Here is a 13,192-nt window from a genome sequence, read left to right as displayed (position 1 = left end):
CGATCCTTAAAGGAACTCCTCCACCAGAAGGAATTGCCCAAAAGGCTACTGTTAGAAAGTGGTATGCCTACTTAGAGGGAATTTCACAGCTGATGCCGCTGAAAGAGGGACCTACAAAGGTATCCAAACTTCAGCAACCCATAAATCCTGATAAAGCTCTGCTTAGTCAGCCATATAAGCCTTCTCCTATTCAGGTAGCCCTAGAGATGACCGCAGACTCCGACAAATCGGGAGTGTGGTTCACAGATGCATCCTCTCGGAGGGTAGGGGCGAAGTGGCACTACAAAGCCGCTGCCTTGGAGATTGCTACAGGCCAGACCATCACTGAAGAAGGTGATGGCAGTGCACAGGTAGGGGAGTTGCGTGCTCTTATAATAGCAGCCGAGAAGGGAGCAACAACTATTTACACTGATTCTTATTCCACGTTCAAAGGCGCCACTGAGTGGATTTGCCAGTGGGAAGCGAATCAGTGGAAGGTGTCAGGTGTGGAAGTCTGGAGAGTCGAAGACTGGAAAAGGCTATTAGAGATTGGCCGATCCAGACCCCTCAAGGTTGGTTGGGTAGAAGGGCATTCCAAAAAGCAAACACCAGCTACTACCTGGAATAATCAAGCTGATTTCCTGGCAAAGATCAACATAGTGGATGAGGACAAAGGAGAATGGTGGAGATTAGCTGAGTGGCTTCATATTAAAAGAGGTCATTCAGGAAAAGCAGACCTTTACTTCGAGTGTAGGTCTAGAGGATGGCCAGTTTCTATGAGTACCTGTAAGGAACTCATTTCATCTTGTCCACAGTGCAGAATCAGGCTTAAACAAAATCATCCCAATCTAGCTCCAGCACAGCATATCAGAGAGGACAAAAGGTTATGGAGTACATGGCAAGTTGACTATGTGGGTCCTTTAAAGCCCTCACACGGGAAGAAATACATACTGGTGGGGGTGGAAGTGGTTTCAGGATTAGTCATGGCTACAGCAACTAGTGCTGCCACAGGAGCTCAAACTATTGAGGTCTTGAAGCAGTGGTTTAGTGTCTTACCAATGCCAGAGTACATCCAAAGTGATAATGGATCTCACTTTACAGCATCTTCTGTACAAGACTGGGCTAAGAGTGAGGGGATTACATGGGTGTTTCATACTCCCTATTATCCTCAAGCTAATGGTATTGTAGAGAGAACAAATGCTCTGGTTAAGAAACATGCCATGGTATCCAAAGGTAACTGGGATAAACGCTTGCCATACGCAGTTTTCATTGTGAACAACAGATGGGGTAATTATGGTAGTCCTAAAATAAGGGCATTTTGTCCTGACAATCCAGTGGAGAATGTTAGTCATCCACCAGATAAATCTCAGCACTCTCAACAGTCATTACACAAATTACAGGTGGGACAACCAGTAATGGTAAACTTACCTTCAATTGGAGTTGTGCCTATGACCCTGACAAAACCAAATGGGTTGTATGCTTGGGAAGCAACTGATGTAAGTGGGAAGACTCATCGTATCAGTGCACGATGGATTCTCCCAGACTTCTGAACTGCTTTTGCATATACCAGGCTTTCTGCTTTGTAAATATTCAATAAAGCTTTGTTTATTCAGGGGGGTGGGCATAAGTATTAAGTTAGTTTGAATTAGAGTTATGCTTATGTATTAGTTATGTTAAGAGTTAGATATAAGTTGTATTTCATTTTTGCTTTTCCAATTCTTGGCTTAATGTGAGCCAGGGGGTGGAGTATGTCATGGAGAGTAGCAAAGGCTCTCTAAGCTTTTGCTATATTGTGTAGTTTCTAGTGCCTCACATTCAAGCCAGAAGCATCGAAAAACCAAAACAATCTTTCAGTCCCATGGGAAGATTTCTCCCTAGGGTAAGTGAAAAGTAAACACTGGCCATGTTTCCTTTTCACTTGGCCTTGCTTTCCAGACAACAGGGTGTTGTTTTGGTTAAGTAGAAACGACTATCTTAGGCCTGCCCAGCACCTGCAGGTGGGCTGGCCTGAGGAGTGGTCTTTATATTGTTTTAGGTAATGTTATCCAATTATATAAATTGCTTACTGTTTTTTACCAATGTATGTGAACAACGTAAAAGTGGTCCGAATTGTGGGCTAGTCCTGTTTTGGAACATTATAAAAATGGTGGACAGGCCAGGATCGGGGCTCTTGCCTTTTGCCTTTTGCTTTTGCCTTTTGCTCTTTTGCCCTGGATCTCACCCTCGCTCCTGTCCTTCCCCGGACTTAACAACAACAAACTGCTCGCCGATCTAGTCTCGCCTCGGGCGGACCCCGAGTCGCAGAGGCTAAAACCTGCATACCTGGACCCTCATCGGGAGAAAGGGACTCCCTGCCAAGCTACAGACTGTGAGTAGCTGACGAACTATTAACTCGAACCAGAGACTCAAAGAACTCTCTTTAAACATCATAGACTCTTTAATTTGCCATTTTCGGAAATGTTACTTTGATCTCAATCAAAAAGAATTCACAGTGGTGGTGTAGTTTCGGGAAGAGGGAATCCGCATTCTTTGCAATAAATCACTGATAAAATAGTCAACGCCTCGCGTATTTCCCCCATAAATTCTGCCGCGAAACTGCGTTCCACGACAACCTGGAAATTGCAATAGCAGCAACCCCCTGCTGAGTCAGCCGGATGGACAACGAACACAGCCTGTTTGATTTTTCGAGACATAGACTGGGGTCTTGATGATTATATCGGGCTCTGGAACCTTACTGTTTTTTCTGACTCTGATTGTAATATATTTTGTACTCTAGGCACTTGTTTGGATAAGATAGTGATGCTTATTAATTGTATTGGATTTTTTAGGATAACGTTAATAGCACAGTAATTCTTAAGCAATCATAATAGAGTATAATTAGCATTTGATAGATATTATACTGGTATACTATGGTAAGGCATTATATTTTATATTTATAAGTTCCTGCTTACTCCCCCTATACTAAGGATAATATGGTACCATATTTTCTTTAATCTCCCCCCCCTTTTTTTTTTCTTTCTTCTTCCTCGATTACTAGGCTTATAGGTTAAGACAGTATTATAGCTATAAGATTTTTCCTTAACATATAGAAATGTTGTAGAATTTTGTCTTTTATATAGTCGCACAGTAGACAGTAAAAAAAAAAAAAAGAGGAGCTAGAAAGATAAGGAGAGAGGTATGGAGAAACACTGCAGTTTCTTTGGGCACATCACACAAATAAGATCAGTGGATTTGTCAGCTTAGGTACTGAATATGCTCGTATTATGTTTCATCACTTGTCCGTACAGACCTTAAGGTGGATACCAGCTTGAATATGATTGGCCTGTCCTCTCATGAAGTGAGCAGAAAATCTTGCTCAGATAGCAGAGTTGTGGTAAGATCTTGGGAGAATCATGAGATGATGGTTATAAGTATTTGGATTATAAGGTTTCGGATCTTGGCTAATGAATTTGGGTATTTTCATGAGGTTCAATGATTGTAGCTTAATGGAAGAGATTCAGTCTGGTTCCTTTGGTGAAGGCCAAAGCCCACTTAAATTGGCACAAGATGGCGAAGTGATTTTTTTTATCTCTTGCAAGGGCCCTGCAAGGGATGAAAAACACTGCCCTAAATTTTTCAAGAAAATGAAGAGCTGTGGGAAAAGGCCTAGAGGGGTAACCTGAAAGTAACATCTAAGGCGCACCCTTGTATTGTATTTAGGGGTTTGTAGTTCTTAAGCACAATAGTCAGACGCAGCTCATAGCCGGGGACTGTAATGGAAACATCAAGATCTCTGAGAATTGTGAAGTAAATTCAGAGCTATGGGAGAGATATTGGACAATTCACTCGCCCACAACATTGGCTACCACAGTGAACTAGCAAAGACGTGACGGACTTGCACTCTCCAGAAGCTGTGATGTTCGTCTGGACTTTTGGGTTTTTGAACGTTTGACTCGCTGTTGCTTGCAGAAATAGACTTTGGGATTATTAATGGGGCTTGGGTGGCCAGTTTGCCAGATTGTTGTTACTAGCAAAAGTTCTTAACAAATGCATTCTCTTCATCTTAGCACCATTGACCTGCACTCCTACCAAACACAGCTCGTATAAGATCGAACGTGGGTTGCTCAAAGAAAACAAGGGGGTATTGTGGGAAGCTTTCTCCTGCAATGAGGCATGGAATATAAACATCAAACCCTGTGATGAGAAGTGTCCTTGGAGCCTTACAGGCTCCCAGGGGCCTAGGCTGAGAACCATGAGCAACCCACGCACAGCTGTCAGGGGGTGGAATCTGCCGGACCCTGGGGCGGGCACAGCCCAGGGGGGCTGACCCTGGCCAGCCCCCCTGGGTGGGAGCCTCAAGGTGTTTACCGTAAGCTAACCTATCTCTGCCTTACACTTAACTTGGAGCCAATCTGTACCTTCCACTTGTACCAATCTCAAGCTAAGTTAGTTGTGTACACCCATTTTGGGGGCTACAAAAATCGCTGCATCGCCCTAATAAAATGCACTGCTGCACAGTAGCCACAGAGTCGACTCTCAGTGCCCCGATCTCTCGTCGCACCAGTCTCCGTCCTCCGACAAGCTAGAACTTAGGCTGGCCACTTCTGTGAAAGATAACAAAAAGCACTTTTATAAATTTATCAATGCTAAAAAGAAGGGCAAGAAGAGCCTCCACTCCTTACTGGACCAGGAGGGGAACACTATAACTGATGACGAAGAAAAGGCTGAGGTCCTGAATGCCTTCTTCGCCTCAGTTTTCAACAGCAAGGAGGGAGGAGGAGGCAAGTGGCCTCTTGAACTGGGGGATGGGGTCAGGGAGCAGTGTGTTCCCCTGGAAATTCATGAAGAATTAGTTCAGGACCTCCTGAGCCATCTGGACACCCACAAGTCCATGGGACCAGATGGGATCCATCCAAGGGTGCTGAGAGAGCTGGCAGCTGAGCTGGCCAAGCGGCTCTCCATCATTTTCCAGCAGTCCTGGCTCACCGGAGAGGTCCCAGGAGACTGGAAAATGGCCAACGTGGTCCCCATCCACAAGAAGGGTCAGATGGAGGAACCTGGGAACTATAGACCCGTCAGCCTGACCTCAGTGCCAGGGAAACTGATGGAGCAGGTTACCTTGGGGGTGATAAGAGCGCACCTGAGGGATGGCAAAGAGCTCAGGTCCAGCCAGCATGGGTTTAGGAAGGGCAGATCCTGCCTTTCTAACCTGATCTCCTTCTATGATCAGGCGACCCGCTTGGTGGATGTAGGGATGCCTGTGGATGTGGTCTATCTGGACTTCAGCAAGGCCTTTGACACTGTCCCCCACAGCAAACTGCTGGCTAAGCTATGGCAACACTGTGCTGGGTTAGGAACTGGCTGGAGGGCTGGACCCAGAGAATGGTGGTGAATGGTGCCACATCCAGCTGGCGGCCAGTCACTAGTGGTGTCCCTCAGGGATCAGTGCTGGGCCCCATCCTCTTTAACATCTTCATAGATGATCTGGATGAGGGCATGGAGTCAGTCATCAGCAAGTTTGCAGATGACACTAAGCTGGGGACAGATGTGGCTGGGTTGGAGGGCAGAAGGGCTCTACAGTGGGATCTTGACCACCTGGACAGATGGGCAGAGTCCAATAGGATGGCGTTCAATAGCTCGAAGTGCAGGGTGCTGCACTTGGGCCACAACAACCCCATGCAGAGATACAAGCTGGGGTCGGAGTGGCTGGAGAGCAGCCAGACAGAGAGGGATCTGGGGGTGCTGATTGATACCCACCTGAACATGAGCCAGCAATGTGCCCAGGTGGCCAAGAGAGCCAGTGGCATCCTGGCCTGCATCAGGAATGGTGTGGTCAGCAGGAGCAAGGAGGTCATTCTGCCCCTGTACTCTGCACTGGTTAGACCACACCTTGAGTACTGTGTTCAGTTCTGGGCCCCCCAGTCTAGGAGGGACATCGAAATGCTTGAGCGTGTCCAGAGAAGGGCGACGAGGCTGGTGAGAGGCCTTGAGCACAAGCCCTATGAGGAGAGGCTGAGGGAGCTGGGATTGTCTAGCCTGGAGAAGAGGAGGCTCAGGGGTGACCTTATTGCTGTCTACAACTACCTGAAGGGTGGTTGTGGCCAGGAGGAGGTTGCTCTCTTCTCTTGGGTGGCCAGGACCACAACGAGAGGACACAGCCTCAAGCTATGACAGGGGAGATTTAGGCTCGAGGTGAGGAGTAAGTTCTTCACTGAGAGAGTGAATGGACACTGGAATGGACTGCCTGGGGAGGTGGTGGAGTCGCCGTCCCTGGAGCTGTTCAAGGCAAGATTGGACGTGGCACTTGGTGCCATGGTCTAGCCTTGAGCTCTGTGGTAAAGGGTTGGACTTGATGATCTGTGAGGTCTCTTCCAATCCTAATAATACTGTGATACTGTGATACTGTGATGTGATGGACATGCTGGAACTCCAGTACGAGCTGGAATCGAAGGGGTCTAAATGGTATGCTACCATGGACATTGCTAATGCTTTCTTCTCTATTCCCATAGCAAAGGAGTGCAGGCCTCAGTTTGCATTCACCTGGAGAGGAATCCAGTACCAGTTCAACCGTTTGCCTCAGGGGTGGAAACACAGCTCAAAAATCTGTCACTCCGTCATCCACAATGCACTGGAGAAAGGTAAAGATCCAGAGCACATCCAATTCATCGACGACATCACTGTGTGGGGCCAAACTGATGAGGAAGTCTTTGAGAAAGGTAACAAAACTATTGACATTCTCTTGCAAGCAGGTTTTGCCATTAAGAGAGACAAGGTCAAAGGACCTGCCAGAGAAATTCAGTTTCTGGGAATGCGTTGGCAGGATGGTCGCCGTCACATTCTACAGGATGTGATAAACAAAGTCTCCACCATGGCAGTTCCCACCAATAAGAAGGACACTCTATCTTTCTTGGGTGCTGTGGGATTTTGGAGACTACACATTCCTGGATTCAGTCAAATTGGCAAACCTCTGCAGGATGTGACTCGTAAGAGAAACAATTTTGAGTGGGGACTTGAACAACAAGCAGGAGAGTTACCGAAGTGAGAGATGGAGAAGGAGAATCCAGTCAGTTTGCTGAGGTAAAAGCTGTTCAACTTGATCTGGATGTGGCTGAATGTGAAAATTGGCCTATCCTTTACATCTACAGCAACTCATGGATGGTAGCCAATGCTCTATGAGGTTGGCTAAAGGACTGGAAAAAGCATGGTTGGCAGGGGAAAGGAAATCCTAACTGGTGTGTGGATCTACGGCAGGACATTGGTGCACGACTTGAGAGAATTCCAGTGAAGGTGCGGCGCGTAGACGCACACATGCCTAAGAGCAGAGCTACTGAGGAACATCAACACAACCAGAAGGCAGACCAAGCTGCTAAGATTTCTCAAGTTGATACCAACTCTGATCTTGACCTTGATTGGAAACACCGAGGTAAACTATTCTTAGCTTGGTGGGCCTTGACTTGTCCGGACTTCAAGGCAGAGATGCAACACACCGATGGGCTAGCGATAGGTCAGTTGAGTTGTCCATGGACGCTATCACCCAAGTCATCCATGACTGTGACATTTGTGCTGCTATTAAGGAGGCTAAGCTAATCAAGCCCTTATGGTATGGTGAGAGATGGCCAAAGTACAAGTATGGTGAAGCCTGGCAGATTGACTACATCACTTTACCTCGATCTCTTTCTGGCAAGCAGTATGTGCTAACAATGTTAGAGGCCAGCACCGGATGGCTGGAAACCTATCCAGTTTCACATGCTACTGCACGTAACACCATTCTTGCCTTGGAGAGAAAAATCATGTGAAGACATGGAACTCCAGAGATAATCGAGTCAGACAATGGTACTCATTTCAAGAGCAGTCTTGTGAAAGACTGGGCTAAAGATCACGGTGATGAGTGGATCTACCACATACCCTATTATGCACCAGCTGGAGGGAAGACTGAACGCTATAATGGTCTGCTGAAAACCACCCTAAAAGCCATGTGGGGTGGAGCTCTGAAAAACTGGGACAAGCATTTAGCACAAGCTACCTGGTTAATACATAGTAGGGGCACAGGAAACAGAGCAGGACCAGCACAATCAGACTTGGTCCAAACAGTAGATGGTGATAAAGTTCCTGTTGTATGTGAAAAGAACCTGTTAGAGAAAACTGTTTGGGTATTTTCTCCTTCAGGCAAAGGGAAACCTGTCCGAGGGGAGGTGTCTGCTGAAGGTCCTGGTCACACCTACTGGGTAATGCAGGAGAATGGTGAAATCCAGTGTGTGCCACAGAGAATCATAGAATCATAGAATCAACCAGGTTGGAAGAGACCTCCAAGATCATCCAGTCCAACCTATCACCCAGCCCTATCCAGTCAACTAGACCATGGCACTAAGTGCCTCATCCAGGCTTTTCTTGAAGACCCCCAGGGACGGTGCCTACACCACCTCCCTGGGCAGCCCATTCCAATGGGAAATCACTCTCTCTGTGAAGAACTTCATCCTAACATCCAGCCTATACCTACCCTGGCACAACTTGAGACTGTGTCCCCTTGTTCTATTGCTGGTTGCCTGGGAGAAGAGGCCACCCCCCACCTGGCTACTGTGCTAGTTTGAAGCAAGCTGGAATGTTTTGGTAAAAGAACTAGATAACAGGCAGTGAAATGAAAACAACTGATGTCAACTTCTCTCACAGTCTCGCTGAGAACTCTGGGAAGAAGAAAGACTTTTTCTCCATTTTGTTTTTCTCTCTTGCTTTTGCCTTGGACCTGGTCACATCTCATTAACCCTGCTCCTACTAACCTTGCTCCCTAACCTCTTGGCTGCACCTCTTTTCTTCCTGAGAACTGGGGTAAGGTTGAGAGGGCCGGGGGGAGGTGTTGGGGTGGTTTGAGAGCCCCTCCTGGGGACTCAGGTTTCTGGGAGGGGAGTTGTGCTTTCATATTGTTTATCCTTTGTATATTTCTGTATATAATTGTATATAACTGTATATATTGTAAATAGCTGCTTGTAAATTCTGCTAGCTGTAAATAAATTGCTTCATCTATATTCCCAGAGGCCGTCTGAGTTAGCTGGGGCAAATACAAAGTGTGGGAGGGGCGGGGTAACCCCCAAACCATCACATTTTTTATTGGCGCCCAATGTGGGGCTAGAGATTTTTGAAGGACTGGAAATTAGCTCTGGGAATTAAGATGAAGCTAATCAAGCAGCTATTGTATTTGGTTGGTGCATTGCTCTGGTCTGGTTTTGTTTTCTTGGCATTTAGTTGGTTAAAAGGCCAAATTGTTGCTTATTTCATTGATCTGGCTTATAATAAGGCTAAAGCTAAGGTTTCAGATATGTTCTGGAGCTGGGGTGATTTTATTCTTGGTTATGCTGGTTTTAATATCTCTGAGAATATTACCAAGGACATTACAGGAGCTCTGGTCAATAATGTGACAATCAATGGAAATTCTGCTTTAAATATGGCTCTAATGAGAGTTATTCAGCCTAAGACAGGAATTCCAACTGTTTGCATAGGTACATGCTCGTGTAAAACTGTTTTTCTTCTCACAGTTTTTAATATTTGCCTCATGATTTTAATATTCATATTAATTTTGGCATTATTGGTAAAAAATTCAAAACCAGCTTCTGTAAGAGCTAGGAAAAATTCTGTGTCTCAGAAGCAGTCTCTTTCACAGCAAAACAAGGGAACACAGTTATCAGCTTCCCCCTTGCCAGCCTCTGCCCCTCCTTCTCCAAGTGCTGGGAACACAGCCAATGTTCCCGCCAATAACGTAAACAATGATAAGGATAACCAAAACAAGCCACAGAGTTTAGCAGGAGCCTCAGGAGCACAGGCAAGTACCCAAAATCAGAATGTTCCTAGCAACAATCAAAACAAGTCAGGGTTGGCAGGCATCCCAGGAGGACAGGCAAATAATCCCACTAATGCTAATGCTAATGCTGGTAACACTAGCCCAGTCAGTCCAAATCCTAATGACACCAGCTCAGCCAATTCAAACCCCCAGCCAGCAGACCAGAACCAAAACCCTCCTGTTAAAAGCAAGGCAGATTTGGACTCACAAGCTCCAGGTCAGACCCCTAAGGATACAAATGCTCCAAGTCAGACCTCCAATAATTCAAACCCTTCAGGTCTGACTCCTAAAGATTCAAACCCTCCAGCAGACACATCCAAGTCTGTTGCTGCTCAGGCCCTTCTGGCACCTGCTAAGGCAAAAGCTAAGACAAAGAGTGGTTCGCAGGAGGATGTAAGACAGGGGACCTCTGGTGATCAGCAGCAAGAGGAGGAAGAGGAGGCAGTTAGTCTGCAAGACCTTGTAGATGTGCTGAGACAACAATACTCAAGTGAGAGGAGCACTGGGAGGTTAGCTGCCAGGAGAGAGGATGGTTCCAATGAGTTTAGGAATGCTATGAGGAAGATTGTGTTAGGCCCGGCACCACCAGAACAACAGGAGGAAGAGGAGGAAGATGACATCCAAGGCTCCAAGGATCCACTCAGAGAGGTCAGGGAAGTTAGGAAGGAATATACAAGAGAATCAGGTGAGCCAATCCTAAGCTGGCTAGTGAGATGCCGTGGCATTGGTGCTAATGCTCTGCAGGTAGGAGACAAGTCTGCCAAGCAGCTGGGACCACTCACTAAGGAGAGTGGAGTGGACAAACACCTGGCAAGTCCTCTTGGTAGGGTTAGCTTGTGGACACGCCTTTTGTTGGCTGTGGCTATGAGATATCCTTCCCGAGATGATTTGCCATGGGCTGCCAAGAAGTGGAACACCATTGAGCAGGGAATTAAGCTTCTGAAGGAGTTTGCTGTGAAGGAAGTGCTTTATGGAGATCATGGTACTCATGAGCCTGACGATATTCCTTTGGGAACAGGTCTCATGAAGAAGCTGATTAAGCTTGCTCCTTCATCCTATGCTAACATCTTGGCCAGTAAGTTTCTAGCAAGGAGTGATAATGGAAGATCTTTCACTGTTGGTGAATTCACTGATCAGCTCAGGCAGATTGAGGACAGTTTGTCACATTCTGGTTTAGTCTCTGCCATAAAAACTCTAGGTACAGAGATAAGGGATGGCATCAAGGAGAGTATGAAAGAACTGAAGGAGGATCTCAAAAACATTACCAATCTGGTAAAGGATACCATTCCTGCACCATCTGAATGGGTGCATGTTTCTGCAGTCAGGAACAGACGCCCACCTCCTGCAAGGCAATTCCAGCCTAGGAGGAGACAAATTCCACCCAGACAGCAGCAATCACGTGCGTCACTGTGGATACTTCTGCATGACACATACGGGGAGAACATGAACAAATGGGATGGTAAACCTACTTCAGCTCTTTCAAAGAGGGTCAAGGATCTGCAGAGTGGCAGAAACAGAGGCAGCCATGCCAGAAAAGTAGCTGTCACTTCTTCAGCTCCCGAGAGCAACTGCAATTGTTCCAACAGTTGCAGTTCCTCTCACAACAACACCAATCATTGTGTACACCCTACATGCCATGTTCAGCATTAGGGGTGCCCTGCCTCCAGCCAGGAGGAAGAAAGGGATAGTGGAGAGAACCGAATCTATTGGAATGTATTCATTAGGTGGCCTGGCAGTTCAAGAGTTCGGAAATACAGGGCTTTAGTTGACACAGGTGCTCAGTGTACTTTATTGCCATCTAATTGCAAAGGGACAGAGTCCATTTCTATCTTTGGAATCACTGGTGGATCTCAAGAGTTAACTAAGGAACAGGCTGAGATCAGTTTAACTGGTAAAGAGTGGAAGACACATACTATTGTAACTGGTCCTGATGCGCCTTGCATTCTGGGAATTGACTTTTTGAGACAAGGTTGTTTCAAAGATCCTAAGGGTCACAAATGGGCTTTTGGAATAGCATCTGTAGAGATTGAGGATGGTAAATTGAAATTGTCTGTTAGACCTGAACTTTCTGATGAATCTGCAGTTGTGGGACATCATGACATAGAGGACCTGGAAGTGCCAATTGCAACTCAAACCGTTCATCATAGGCAGTACAGAACTAACCGTGACTCTTTGTTGCCCTTTCATCAGCTGATTCGTCAATTGGAGAGTCAGGCTGTCATCGAGAAAGCTCATTCACCTTTCAACAGTCCCATCTGGCCTGTGCGCAAACCTACGGGCGACTGGAGACTGACAGTTGACTTTCGTGCCCTCAATGAGGTGACGCCACCCATGAGCGCAGCTGTGCCGGACATGCTGGAACTCCAGTACGAGCTGGAATCGAAGGAGGCTAAATGGTATGCAACCATAGACATTGCTAATGCTTTCTTCTCTATTCCTATAGCCAAGGAGTGCAGGCCTCAGTTTGCATTCACCTGGAGAGGAATCCAGTACCAGTTCAATCGTTTGCCTCAGGGGTGGAAACACAGCTCAACCATCTGTCACTCAGTCATCCATAATGCACTGGAGAAAGGTAAAGCTCCAGAGCACATCCAGTACATCGACGACATCATTGTGTGGGGCCAAACTGCTGAGGAAGTCTTCGAGAAAGGTAACAAAATCATTGACATTCTGTTGCAAGCAGGTTTTGCCATTAAGAGAGACAAGGTCAAAGGACCTGCCAAAGAAATTCAGTTTCTGGGAGTGCGGTGGCAGGATGGTAGCCGTTACATTCCTCAGGATGTGATCAACAAAGTCTCTACCATGGCTGTTCCCACCAGTAAGAAGGACACACTTTCTTTTCTTGGTGTGGTGGGATTTTGGAGACTACACATTCCTGGTTTCAGTCAGATTGTCAAACCTCTGCATGATGTGACTCGTAAGAGAAACAATTTCGAGTGGGGACCTGAACAACAAGCAGCCTTTGATCAAATTAAGCGAGAAATAGTCCATGCAGTGGGCTTGGGTCCTGTGAGATCTGGTCCAGACATTAAAAACATTCTGTACACGGCTGCCAGTGACAATGGTCCAACTTGGAGTCTTTGGCAGAGAGCTCCAAATGAGACACGTGGTCGTCCACTTGGTTTCTGGGGACGTTGTTACAGAGGTTCAGAGACAAATTACACTGCAACTGAGAAAGAGATTCTAGCAGCCTATGAGGGAGTGAAAGCAGCTTCTGAAGTGATTGGAACTGAGTCACAGTTGCTTTTAGCTCCTAGACTGCCAGTTCTCAACTGGATGTTCAAAGGCAAAGGTTCATCACCACATCATGCCACAGATGCAACCTGGTCCAAATGGATGGCTTTGATAACCCAGCGAGCACGAATGGGTAATCTTGACCGACCTGGTCTGGTGGAGGTGATCACC

The sequence above is a fragment of the Pogoniulus pusillus genome, assembly GCF_015220805.1.
Source record: "Pogoniulus pusillus isolate bPogPus1 chromosome W unlocalized genomic scaffold, bPogPus1.pri SUPER_W_unloc_1, whole genome shotgun sequence".
Taxonomy (NCBI): domain Eukaryota; kingdom Metazoa; phylum Chordata; class Aves; order Piciformes; family Lybiidae; genus Pogoniulus; species Pogoniulus pusillus.
This window is presented reverse-complemented; position numbering follows the sequence as displayed.